Below are 14,177 nucleotides of genomic sequence, written 5' to 3' on the forward strand. Positions count from 1 at the left end.
GGGAAATTAACATCTGAGAATGATAGAAAGGGACAAGGAGAGTAAATATACCAGCAATCAAAACTGGATTCTGAATGATCACAAAAATGGAAACAAAAAGTGGTGTTTCAACATGTGTGCTGCACTGTAACAAAAGTAAATGAATTGTCTGCACACATTGAAGAGAATAATTATGATCTGAGGCTCCTCACAGAAACATGGCTTCAGGATGACAAGGATTGGATCCTGAATATCGAGGGGGTAGTCAAATGGGAAGCTCGGTAAAGGTAGAGGGTTGCCATGGCTAATCAAAGCACTGACCACAGGGTAGTCTGGTGTTTGCTCTGATTTCATGTCCTCATTTCTCTGTCCTCTGATTTCACTGTTCCCACAGAATAAGATGTCAATCTGTTCTCAGCTCTACTGGATTTCTGCTGAAGCTTTTACCCCCACCCCCTTTTTTTTACACCTTCTGGAACAATAAATTATTCAGTAAGTCAATCAAAGTCCAATGCACAATCTCCCAGTCTCTCAACCAACCAGGCACAAAAGTATAGTCATAGCAGGGAATCAGACAAGAAAAAATGAAACAACAACATGAGAAATAAATAGGTGCTAGTGCTTAATGTCTGTTCATTAGGAAGCAAACCAGAAATAGGGCTCTCCCAGGATTCTGATTGTGCCCAACTTGAGGATCCTCTCTCCCTTACATCTAACTGTTAGTACCCAGCTATGATTGACAATATTTTCACCAGAAATGAAGCATCTTATCAAATAGAGATAGACATGTACTGCACGTAAGTAGACTTTCTTTCTGTCATGCGCGCATACACACAGAAGTCCATGGGGGTGAATTTTTATTTGCAGATACATCCTATTTTGCTTAAAAATGCACAATTTGCAGGCAGTCAATACATATAATATTTTGTAAATTTGACTTTGGAAATAGAATCAGTTTGATTCAAGGTTTGGACTCTGACCTCACATTTAATGCATTGTCTGAGATGTCATCTTTTGTTACAAAACCTTAAGTTATGTTGAGAAGTGCCTTACAGAAAGTTGGATATTTACATATTAATGATGCCTGCAACCCATTTGAAAAGATGAAAGACTTAACAATCCAGGTTTGTTCAATATATCATTACAGTGTCCTGCCACTGAAATGTTTTTCCATAAATTCTGACCCTTATGATCTTATTCTTCACAACCACTTGATGAAAGAGTTTCGTGCCGAAAGCCAGTGCTTCCAAATAGCTTGGTGTTATGTGATTTTTAACTTTGTCCAGGTTAGGGTGGATTGGCCATGCTCAAATTACCCATAGTGCCCAGGGATGTCCAGGTAAGGTGCATTAGTCAGGGATGAATGGAGAGAAATGGGGGTAGGGAAGTTACTTTCTGGAGGGTCGGGTGGACTCGTTGGGTCGAGTAACCTGCTTCCACACTGTGGGGATTCTCTGAAGAGAAGAGAGATTTCTGCAAACTATGCAGGGCAGCACAGGTGTCTCCATGTGAGTTTGTGCATGAGTGTGTTTTTGCATGTGTGCTTGCTTGGTGAAGTGAGTGTTATGGAGTATCACCCTGTGCGAGGGGGAGTATTGGGGATGTGTATGTGTCAGAGAGTATGTGCATAAGAGAGGTGTGGATAAAAGCCAGGGGTTGCATTTTGCGAAAACAAGGAAGGGCAAGAGGGTCTGCAGAGGCTGACCAGATGTCCCAGTCACCACCCATTTTAATTCCTCTTCCCTCTCCCTTTCTGACATGACCAGCTTTGGCCTCCTTCATTGCCACAACGATCCAATCCACAACACCTCATCTTCCACATGGAGTTCTCCATCCCCCAACTCCCTTCACGGCCTCTGCCCCTCCTATTCACTCTTCCCTGCCACCAACCAGATTCCTTCCTCCCATCGACCATCAGGTTGTACCCTCTGTCTTCACCAATTCCCACTTCAACACCTTGCTCCCGGCACCCCTTTATCTGCATCTTGTCCTACACCGATCCCCCTTCCTGAAGAAACACTTGAAACGTAGACTTCTCCACCTCCTGATGCTGCCTGGCTTGCTGTCTTCTTCCAGCCTTCTGACTGTCTACATTGTCAATCGAGACACAGTCTGTCCCCTCCCTGGATTCACTCCCTTTCCATTCAGTTGCTGCAAGTCAACAATTGAACCCCAGAATGAAAAAAAATTGAAAACGTGGTTGATAAAAGAGAGTATTGTACTCAGATGTTGGCCACAGGAAGAAAGTTACAGTCTGGAGTGACGCTCAATCTTCATTCAGAGAGAGGAGCAGCATCTGTAATCAAATAGAGTCATAGATGTATAACTTAGAAAAAGACCCTTCACTCGAACCTGTCCATGCGGAGCAGATATCCTAATCCAATCTAGTCCCACTTGCCAGCACCTGACCCATATCCCTCCAAACCCTTCCTATTCATAAACCCATCCAGATGCCTTTTAAATGTTGCGATTGTATGAGTGTCCACCACTTCCTCTGGCAGCTTACTCCTTAAATGCACCACACTCTGCGTGGGAAAGTTGCCCCTCAGAACTCTTATATGTTTCCCCTCTCACTGAAAACCTATGTCTCTAGTCCCCCCCCGCCCCCCCACTGACTCTCCAGGGAAACAACCTTGTCTATTTATCCTATCCATGACCTTCATAATTTTATAAACCTCTATAAGGTCACCCCTCAACCTCTGACCCTCCAGAGAAAAAATATCCCTGGCTTACTCAGCCTCTCCTTGGAGCTGAAAGGGGCAGTACAGAGAGATCTGGGTGTTGTTGTACACCAGTCAATGAAGGCAAGCATGCAGGTACAGCAGGTAGTGAAGAAGGCTAATAGTATGCTGGCCTTCATAATAAGAGGGATTGAGTATAGAAGCAAAGAGGTGCTTCTGCAGCTGTACAGGGTCATGGTGAGACCACACCTGGAGTACTGTGTGCAGTTCTGGTCTCCAAATTTGAGGAAAGACATTCTGGCTATTGAGGGAGTGCAGCGTAGGTTCACGAGGTCAATTCCTGGAATGGCGGGATTACCTCACACTGAACGACTGGAGCGACTGGTCTTGTTTACCCTTGAGCTTAGAAGCCTGAGAGGGGATCTGTTTGAGACACATAAGATTATGAAAGGATTGGACACTGGCAGCAGGAAACATGTTTCTGTTGATGGGTGAGTGCCGAACCAGAGGACACAGCTTAAAAATACGGGGTAGACCATTTAGGACAGAGATGAGGAGAAACGTCTTCACCCAGAGAGTGGTGGCTGTGTGGAATGCTCTGCCCCAGAGGGCAGTGGAGGCCCAGTCTCTGGATTCATTTAAGGAAGAGTTGGAGAGAGCTCTCAGAGATAGTGGAATCAAGGGTTATGGAGATAAGGCAGGAAGAGGATACTGATTAGGAATGATCAGCCATGATCATATTGAATGGCGGTGCAGGCTCGAAGGGCTAAATGGCCTACTCCTGCGTCTATTGTCTATTGTCTATTGAAACCCTCCAACTCTGATCCTTTTCAAAGTTTCACAACATCTTTCCGATAGAAAGGAGACAAGAAGTGGATGCAGCATTTCAAATGTGGCTTAACCAATGTCCTGCACAGCCAACTCCCAAACTCCCAACTCCCATACTCAATGCTGCGACCAATAATGGAAAGCATACCAAACACTGCCTTCACTATTCTGTCTACCTGAGGCTCCATTTTCAATGAAGTATGAACCTGCACTCCAAGGTCTCTTTATTCTGCAACACTCCCCAGTCAGTCCTGCCTGGATTGCTTGACCAAAATGTATTTCTCTAAATTAAACTCCATCTCCCATTGGCCTATCTGATCAATGCTAATTTATAATGAACTCTTTCTCTCATTCCACAGAAGCTGAAAGTCTCTGTTCCTTCATACCCTCCTTTGATGCTGCCTGACCTGTTGTGCTTTTCCAACACCACACTCTCGACTCTGATCTTCAGCATCTGCAGTAGTAATTTCTCCAACATTTCCAGAGTCTGCCCCGCCCCCCGGATTCACTCTCTTCCGTTTCAGTTGCTGCAAGTCAACAACTGAAGCCCTGAATGAAAAATAAATGGAAAAAGAGGGTGAGAAAAGAGTGCCATACTCACAGATGTTGGACAAAGGAAGGAAGTTACAGTTTGGGGTGAAGCTCAATCTTCATTTACAGAGAGAGGAACAGCAGCAGCTTCAGAATGACATGGTCCACCTTCCACATTCAGACAGTAAGGGGGCTCTGATTGGCAGGAGGATAAGTTTCCTTCCAGTCCGACAATGCTCTCCATTGGTCCATGAAGATCGTGAGTCGTTTCCGGGGACAGCGCCGAGCATGCAGTTTTTGCTGACACCGGCTAACCCGCACAGACCTTGCTGACACCGAGGAGCATGTGCAGTATGCTCTGGAGATGCTGCTGTTATTGACAGATTTTAAGTGGTCAAATGCCAGTCGGGAAAAAAAAGAGTAGAGCCACAATTTTGTTCTCCTGTAGCTTGACATAACCGTACATGCTCGTCACTATTTCTACGCCGAAGGTCCTCCAGCCTGTGTTTGCCCTGGATCACAGCATCCAGAGCATCTCAACTTCTGCAAATCGAAAGACAAGCCCAACCCTTGGAAGAGAAGGGGGAGAAACAGAACAGACTTGAACGTAAAATTATTGTAGTGCGATCACTTCCCTTAAGCATGAATAGAGGTCATCAGCTGTCCGTGAGCTTGTGGCGCAACGGTAGCGTGTCTGACTCCAGATCAGAAGGTTCCTTGTTCAAATCATGTCTGGCTCACTACACTCAACTTCTTACATTTCAAATCAAGAAATGAGTACGTTCTTTCCGTATATCGGTCGTGTCAGATTTTCTTTGCGGAAACTTTCGATCACACGTGAATCTTTGCTGTCAGTTTGATTTGTGAACACTGTGTCAGGGAGGTGGTGTGCCCATTGTTTGGGTAAATGCTCAGCTCCCCGCAATGTGAGAAGTCGAACACAAACTGTTCATTACGGTATTTAAACACACAGCCGCTTCGTTTAGTTGGTGACAGCGCAGTGTGAATAACATTATACCGATATTTTAACAACATAATCTAGAGATTCCCATCCAGGTTTTAGTCACATCAAACTGCCACGTAATGATGTTATGGCCTCAGTAAACTATAATAACGTGAAGATCGCTGGGATAATTTTCTATATCCGACTGCAATATAAGCACAGATCATTGTTTCCAGTTTTGGTGGAACAAAAGACGTCGTATTGGTGGATAATTACAGTTAGTGCAAACACAGCTAGCTATCGATAAATATTAATCCTGTTCACTTTAATGGCCAAATTTCAATTCAGAAACCAAGTGCACTTGGCTGTTTGTAACAGAGACAACATGACAAAATGGCTCATAGGAGGAGAAATGGGACATTGAGGAGAAGTGAAATGTTTGCTTTTGGTCACCTCCACAATTGTCAGAAAAACAGGTTGAAAGGATTCTTAAAAGGTGGCTGAAGGAGTGGTGAGGGATAACACTTCAGACAGCGCAAAGTGGAAGACCACTTTCTAGTGGAAGAAAAAGACATTCCTTATTTCTGAAAGAACTGGGAAACAGAAGAGGGAATGAAATCTGACTTGGGAGCTATTTTCTATTTGTTGAGGATGTTGCTTCATCACAGTCTTGGTTTAGAGCATAAGCTCTTCATCAGGAATAAAGGGTGGCCCAAGGGGGCTGAGAGATAAATGGGAAGGAAGTGGGGCTGGAGGGAAGGCAGCTGGGAGTGCAATAGTTAGATGGAGGTAGGGATTGATGGTGATAGGTCAGAGATGAGGGTGGAGCAAATAGGTGAGAAGCAAGGTGGACAGGTATGACAGGTCAAGAGGTTGGTGTCAAATTGGAAGGTTGGATCTGGGACAAGGTGGGGGAGAGGAAATAAGGAAACGGATGAAATCTGCATTGATACCATGTGGTTGGAGGGTCCTAAAGCAGAAGTTGAGGTGTTTTCCTACAAGTGTCAGGTAGCAAGAGTTTGGCAGTGGAGGAGGCCCAGGACTTGCATGTCCTTGGTGGAATGGAAGGGGGAGTTAAAGTGTTCCGCCACAGGGCGGTGTGTCGGTTAGATTTAGAGTCCCAGAGTTGTTCCCTGAAATGTTCCGCTAGTTGGCGTGCAGTTTCCTCAATGTGGATGGGACCATATTGCGAGCAATGGACATAATCTTATAAATAGATTGCATAAATCTTAGCTTGCCAGAGTTATTTTCTTTAATTAAATTAAAGAATTTTTTTATTCAATTGGATGACTACATGAAACGGTTTGTTGGTCAGATTTGAATCATCACACCCAAATGAGACGATGCCATGAATATCAGTGAACTGCTCTTTTTGTTAAAAACCACAAGTTCTTGATTTATTTTCACAACTTACTGATATTCACATCTGCACATTCAATGTCAAACTCTGACATCAGAAATGACATGACACCATTAATTTTGACTTGCAATATTCAAACAAACAAATTAATAGCACACAGTGAATCGCAAGTCTGATTAATATGAAATTAAATTTGACCAAAAAAATATAAAATCAAGATGGGAGATAAGAAATGGGGTAAGGGCAGAAGGCAAGAAATGCAGCATCATAGAAAGTGCTCCTCCAGAGAGTGCATTTTACCAACTACCACTGCTAAATATAAACACTCTGATATGATCCTCCGTTTTAATGTAAACCATTGCCCCATACAGTAGGTACCATTAAAATGAGTTAAAAATACAAGCCTTGAGCAAATCCTGCTTCCAGCCTTACCCCCCGCTTCTTGGAGCTCGGAACTTCCTCCAGCTCCGGGGGGTTGTTGAACGCCTGGGCTCCAGCGGCCACGCCTCCACTGAAGAAGCTTTGGGAACCAGATGCACAGAACCTTTGTATATGAAAGCAGCTTACAGAGACATTGAGCAATAGCATCACATGGTTTTTACCCATCGACCTCTGGGTTATCGACCCAGCACACTCACGCAGCACTACTCTACTTCTGTGCTCCCAGCAGCTGGATCGTGGATCAGTTTAAAGTAGGTCCTATATCTCTGATAACATCGGTACACAAGGCAGTGAAGAAAGGTTTCAGCACACTGGCCTTCATCAGTTAGGGAATTGAGTATAGATGTTGGCAAGTTATGTTGTAGTTATACAGGACGTTGATGAGGCTGCACCTGGAATATTGTGATCAGTTTTGGTCCCCTTGGTGTTCTGACTTCTGACTTCTTCAACTCTGGGTTTGTGTTGAACTTGATGGGATACTTTGTCCAACTCAGCATGTTTAAACAGTATCTCTCAGAGGGATTCATCTGAAACTTTTCAGGAGGTGAGCTCAACAAGATTGAACTATTCAAAGTTACTTGGACTCTATTTTAAACTTACATCAGGACCAGTAGTCAGAGACACGTACAGCAAGGAAACAGACCCTTTGTTCCAACTTGTCCATGCTGACCTGATATCCTAAATTAATCCACTCCCATTTGACAGCACCTGACCCATATACTCTGGCAGCTCATTTCATATATGTACCACCCTCTGCATGAAGAAGTTGTCCCTTTAATATATTTCGCCTCTTACCCTAAACTTATGCCCTCTCGTTCTGGACTCCCCCACCCCAAGGAAAGGACTTTGTCTATTACACTGTCCATGCCCCTCATGATTGTATAACTGCTATTAGGTCACCTCTCTGCCTCCGATGCTCCAGTGAAAACAGCCCCACGCTATTCAGCCTCTCCCTGTAGCTCAAACCCTCCAACCCCCAGCAACATTCCTGTGAATCGTTTCTCATGGAGAAGTCAACGTTTCAGTCCTGAAGAAGGGTTAATACCCAAAATGCTGACTACTCCACATTCTGGTGCTGCCTGGCTTGCTGTATTCTCCCAAGCTCCTACTTGCCAACTTCGGGTTGCAATATGTAGTGGCTCAGTGATAACCACTGCAGCCTCATAGCACCAGGGGCCCAGGTTTGATTCCAGCCTTGGGTGACTATCTGTGAGGAATTTGCACTTTCTCCCAGTGTCTGCGTAGGTTTTCTCTCTGTGATCCTGTTTTCTTCCATAAACCAAAGATGTGCAGGTCATGTGGATGGGCCATGCTTAATTGCCCATAGAGTTAGGTACATTAGTCAGAGGGAAATGGGTCAGGATGGGTTAATCTTCGGGGGGGTCGGTGTGGACTTGTTGGGACGAATGGCCTGTTTCCGCAGTGTAGCTCATCTCATCCAATACTTTTCTTACTAACGAATGGCAGAGTAGGCCGAATGGCCTAACCTCTTCTCCGATGGTCTTGCGGTCTTCGGTTTCTCTGGATCATTTCATTGGCAATGTGCAGTCCCGGGCTCAATGAGCAGCAGTATCCACTGAAGGCAAAGCTCATAGAATCATAGAACTCCCATAATGTGGAAACAAGTCCTTCAGCCGAACACATCTGCACTGATCTTCCGAAGACTAACCCACTCAGATCCATTTTCCTACCCTCCATAACTTGCACACAGACCCCAAGGGTGGAATTATTCCTGGGTTCCTGGTGCCATGAGGCAGCAGTGCTAACCCTGAGCCCCCATGGAGTTGTGATTGTGGGGTGTGGGGGAGGCAATTGCAGTCCAGCAGAAAAGAAAAACAGCCCACCTACTCTCCCACTGCACCCACTGTCAGAACTGGCAGGAGGTTCAGTCCTGGGAGGTGACCGAATGCAGCGTCACCGGTGGGATCTGATTGCTGGGAGCACTGGTGCCTCCGCTGGTGCTTCCGCAAGTTGTACGAAAACATGAACCTCTTCCCACACTCGGGCCAGCTGGAGGGCATCTCCCTGGTGTGGGCATATTGGTGCTTCAGTAGGGTGGAGGAATTGCTGAAGGCCTTCCCGCACTGAGGGCAGCAGAATGGCCTCCCCCCTCCTCCACTGTCCCCCCCCCCCCAAAACCCCCGTGTGGTCCAGCTGGTGATTCAGCAGTGTGGAGGAGCAGGTAAAGACCTTCCCACATTCGGCGCAGGAGAACGGTTCTCCCCAGTGTGGATGGACAGGTGCCTCAGCAGGGCAGAGGAATTGCTGAAGGCCTTCCTGCACATACGGCAACTGAACGACCTCTCCACCATGTGGACACACCAATGGGCCAGTAGGTCGGAGGAAAGAGCAATGCCCCTCCTGCAGTTGGGGCAGAAGAACGGCCTCTCAGTATGGACCCACTGGTGTCTCAGCAGGTGGGAAGACCTGCTGAAGGCCATCTTGCACTTGGGGCCGGAGAACAGCCTTCCCCGGTGTGGGCCAACTGGTGCGTCAGCAGGGCAGCAGAATCATTGAAGGCCTTCCCATACTCAGGGCAGCAGAAGGGCCGCTTCCCCTCTGTGGACCTATTGGTGCTTCAGAACCCTTTCAAATTTCACAATATCCTTGTGATAGGTGGGAGACCAGAATTGCACGCAATATTCTAAAAGTGGTCTAACCAATGTCCTGTACAACCACAACATAACTTCCCAACTCCAATACTCAGTCAGAGGATTGGGAAAGCTTTCAAAACCCACAAAAAACAAAGAGGAAAGAATGGAGGTTCAAACCGAATTTTTGAGAGTCAGCTTGAAAGCATCAATGAGAAATCGGCGGAATGGGTTTATTGGGGACACGTTCTCCCTCAATGCACCATATACTTATTTCTCTTGAGCTCTTCGTAGTTTCTCTGTGCTGCAGTATGTAGTGGCTCGTTGAAATAATCTCCTGATGCAGCTTCTTTTGTGGGTGTTGGGATGATTGCTTCTGTGGTTAAGTATTTGGTTTGTGTATGTTGTTTTTCTGTAGATGCCAGTGTGAAGTTCCCCGTTGACTGTTCGCTCTACTGTGACATCTAAGAATGGCAGTTTATTGTTGTTCTCCTCTTTTTCAAACCAAGAGCCCCCCTCAGGCCATAGTCTCACTACTTGGAACACCAATATACACACTCGTCAAAGGCCTCCACTGAGGACTAAAACACCAAGTCGAAGATTCATGCCACTCCATTTACTCCATCCAAGAATTCCTGAACACCAAAGACACGAAGATAGAAGAGGATGGAGTAATGTTGTCCTTTGACATAACAGCCCTGTTCACATCCATTAACATCAACGTGACCAAAGAAAACTGAAGACACTACTCGAAGAACTAAAGACAAAAACACAGCACCAACTTCATCAGCAAAGATAGCACTGTCAACCTCGTGGTTACCACCCACTTTATATTCAGTAACAAGCCCTACAAATAAATCAACGAAATACCCATGAAACACTTCTGTCATCAAAAAATGAAACAAATTAGAGGAAACGTACAACACCATCAACAATCTCCTTACTGGCATAAAATTCACAAAAGAGGAGAACAACAACAAAGTGCCATTTCTAGATGTCACAGTAGAGCGAACAGTCAATGGTAAAATCAAAACAGCCTCTACAGGAAAACACCACACGCGAACCAAGTATTTCGCTACAGAAGTAATCATCCCTACGCATACAAACAAATCTGAACGAGGGCACTATTTCAACGAAACACGACACACTGTAGCACCCAGTCACTACGAAGACAAATAAGTAACTGTCCAGCGCTTTTAAGGAGAATGGATAGCCATGCAACACACTGAAAAATGATTCCCTGACCGGGAATCGAACCCAGGCCGCAGCGGTGAAAGCGCCGAATCCTAACCACTAGACCACCAGGGATATACGGGAGAAGTTTGACAGCTCTCCTGAAAATTGCTTTGCTGCCCGGAAGTCGAACCCGGGTCACGGAAGGAAGAAGGCGAACACCAATGTCATTTCGTGTATCCATTGCTCCCGATGCGGTCTCCTCTACATTGGGGAGACTGGAGCCCCGTCGCAGAGTCAAGTCACAGCGTTTGAGGGAACATCTCCAGGACACCCGCAATAATCAACCCCATCGCCCTGTGGCCCAACATTTCAACCTCCCCTCCCACTCTGCCAGGGACATGCAGGTCCTGGGCCTCCTCCATCGCCGCTCCCTCCCCACCCGATGCCTGGAGGAAGAACGTCCCAACTTCTGCCTCGGATACATTCATCCCCAGGACATCAATGTGGTCTGCACCAGTTTCCTCATTTCCCCACCCCCCCACCTTACCTCAGTTCCAACCTTCCAGCTCAGCGCTGTCCTCATGACCTGTCCTACCTGCCAATCTCCCTCCCCACCTATCCGCTCCACCCTCCTCTCTGATCTGTCACCTCCATCCCCTCCCCCATTCACCGATTGTACTTTTTGCTACCTTTGGCCCAGCACACCCCACCCCAATTTATCTCTCCACTCTGGAGGGGTCCTGCCTCTATTCCTGATGAAGGGCTTTTGCCCGAAACATCGATTTTCCTGCTCCTCGGAAGCTGTCTGACCTGCTGTGCTTTTCCAGCACCACTCTGATCTAAACTCTGGTTTCCAGCATCTGCAGTCCTCACTTTTGCCTACCCAATAAACCCAGTGTGCCGATTTCACATCAACAAACTAACACAAGCAGACATAACGTCTGCAGAAACCTTAGCCACATTACTTTACATTAAAGACATCTGGGAAATGATGTCCAGACAAATCAACCCTCTCAGCATCATGGTCGCCCACAAACCTACCAACACACTTAAACAGCGGCTAATGAACCTGAAATACCCGATACAAACAACCAGCAAACGAATGTAATTTACAAAATACCATACAAGGAAATATATACATGAACTCTGCCACACAGTTCTCTGTAGCAAGAAATGCTGGGATGAGAAAAGGAAGATTTTTTTTAGCCAAAACGAATCGGCACTGACTGGACAGCCATTTAAAATCAACGCTGTCAGCCCAGGATGGAAGACCCGAAGGGATGTACAGTTTTCTTATTTCCTGAAGATTTACAAAGCTGAGACTGGGTTTTGGTGTTTGTTCCCTTTCCACTCCCAAGAGCCGCAGTGGTTGGGGCGGTGAGTTGGGGAAAGTGAAATGTGCCCGTGAGCAGCGTGTGGGACTATTTCAGCTTCCTCTCCTCTGACAGCGCTGTGACTTGACTCTGATGTTCTCAGGGACACTTACTGACGCGACACAGTGAAAAGAGTCTCATTCCCGCAGTTCTGGAATTCAAACCGTATGCCGGCTTCAGGACAATGAGAAAGATTAATTGGGGTGTGTGAAGAAGCTGTGAGCCGCATTTCAAACAGGTAGGTGGAGTCAGATGCGTCATCCATTGCGCCCCTGTCACTGTGCGGATCTGGCGCCGCCATGCTGCAGAGTTCTGACGTTAACACGGACATGCGCAGCAATGGGAACATTCACAAAAGGAACAGCCAAAGATAATCACCGTCACTGCTTCCCTTCCATAATCCCAACTTTGTGAAGCAGTATCTTTCACTGGCAAATAAAACACCCTTGTCCTCAGGTGCCTGCTTAACTTCGATTACGACTTCACGCCCCTCACTGTTCGATCTCATTTCCAAACTCTTGCCTCATCGCCTCAATAGCAGCTCTGTGGGTCTCTGCTTGTTCCACCCTGACAGGCAGTGGGCTACAGATTCCCGACCAGTCCCAATGTGATTGAAATATTTCAACCCCTCCACTGATTTGTATCTTTAAAAAAACCGTGGAGCAATCTCCCTTTCTTTTTGACGTCGTTTCTCAACTGTAGTCGGCAGGGTTCACACCTGCGTGGGGAAACCGCAATGGATTTCATGTCCATCGCATTCACCACTCGGCCCACCAATACAGAACCACACTTACAGCTCCATTTCCCAGATCTCTCTGCCTGTGGAGCTGTCAAAAAGTGAATCCTTGCAGAGTTTGTTTGAATTCAATCACTTCTCAGGTTTCGAAAGGGTTAAATATCTGCAAATGGCGAGTCTGCGTGTTTCATCCCGGTAGATGAAATGGACGTTCAGTTAAAAACAAAAACAGAAATTGCAGGTCAGGCAGCATCTGTGGAAAGAGAATCAGAGACAACATTTCAGAACTCGTTTTTTTCCTCATCCAGGTCCAGCCAAACCTGCTGAGTTTCTCCAGCAGTTTCGCTTTCTGTCTCGGATTCTCAGCATCCGCAGTCATTTATGTTAGAAATTCAATCAATTCAGAAACCCCTTTGTGCTGCCTCAGTGGAATAGATTTCCGTTTGGGAAACATTTTCCTGACACCATTAAAAACGTGCACTTTCGCAGGCAAGAAAGCGGTAGGAGCAAGAACAAGGAACACGCCGTCCCTGGGTGGTCTCGAACCACCAACCTTTCGGTTAACAGCCGAACGCGCTGACCAATTGCGCCACAGAGACAGGGGCAAGAGCTGCTTGCACAGTGTCTTTGAGGAACCTACTAATCAATTCATAATTCAACCCGCCCCGCCCAAAATTACCATTGTCTTCTATCAGTTTTACTTTCCATAATAAAGCCTTGGACATTCATTCTGGAGACATGGGGACAGCCTGATCCCACCATCTGCAGGTACATCATGTCACGAGGAACGAGCTCTCCACCACCGGGGCCATCGCCCTCCGAGCCTTTCAGTGTTTTGCCTCTTCCTGAATTTTCTCATTGGCGCCGAGCCGAGAAGGGGTTTGAATTCCTGATGTGCAGAGAATTCTTTCAATGTCTCGGGTCAGTTCAGGTCCCGAGAATATGAGAGTCAATCAGCCTCTTAAACAAGGGGATGGTGTCTGGACTGTCTCTGCTCAGTCCGTCAGTTCATCCTTCATTCTCCTCTAATTCCACTTCCCAAAGAGTTTCGAAAGATTCACAAAGCTGGAGACTGGGATTTGTGTTTTACTTCCTGAACATTTTTCCACCTGCTAACTGACGATATTTTGACAAAACCTCTTCCCCATTGTAACATTTGCATCATGTCCAGGGATGAGCAATTTCCAATCCCAAGTTTGGGAATGTTCTCTTTGGAGCAAAGAAGGTGAACTGGAGATTTCCAGGGGCTGTTGGCAATGATGGGAGAATTCGTGGTGTGAATGGGCAGGTTAATGATCAGAAGAACCTATTGCCACTGACTAGGGTCAGTTACCAGAGGACAGGGATTGAAGTTCTTTCATGGAAAGCAGCATTTGTGTCGAACAAACACAGCGAATACTGCAGAAAGCCAACGGGTCGAGCAGCATCCGTGGAAAGGGAAACAGAGCCGACGTTTTGAGTGTGCTACGGTTTTTGTTCAGAACTCAGTCTTTTGCCTCTTCCCGAAGTTGGTCCAGGTCTGTGTCTCAATTGGCAAA

The 14,177-nt window shown here is 46.3% G+C and overlaps 1 protein-coding gene and 2 non-coding genes across 3 annotated transcripts in view; all 3 read right to left on the minus strand.

Annotated features, from left to right (window-relative positions):
* Positions 1-14,177, minus strand: part of LOC140460594 (uncharacterized) — a 75,651-nt gene that overhangs the window by 23,409 nt on the left and 38,065 nt on the right. The window lies entirely within an intron of this gene.
* On the minus strand, positions 10,591-10,662 carry trnae-uuc (transfer RNA glutamic acid (anticodon UUC)). The gene has a single exon. It is a non-coding gene; the product is annotated as a tRNA-Glu (tRNA).
* On the minus strand, positions 13,165-13,238 carry trnan-guu (transfer RNA asparagine (anticodon GUU)). Its single transcript has one exon. It is a non-coding gene; the product is annotated as a tRNA-Asn (tRNA).

The sequence above is a fragment of the Chiloscyllium punctatum genome, chromosome 36, assembly GCF_047496795.1.
Source record: "Chiloscyllium punctatum isolate Juve2018m chromosome 36, sChiPun1.3, whole genome shotgun sequence".
Classification (NCBI taxonomy): domain Eukaryota; kingdom Metazoa; phylum Chordata; class Chondrichthyes; order Orectolobiformes; family Hemiscylliidae; genus Chiloscyllium; species Chiloscyllium punctatum.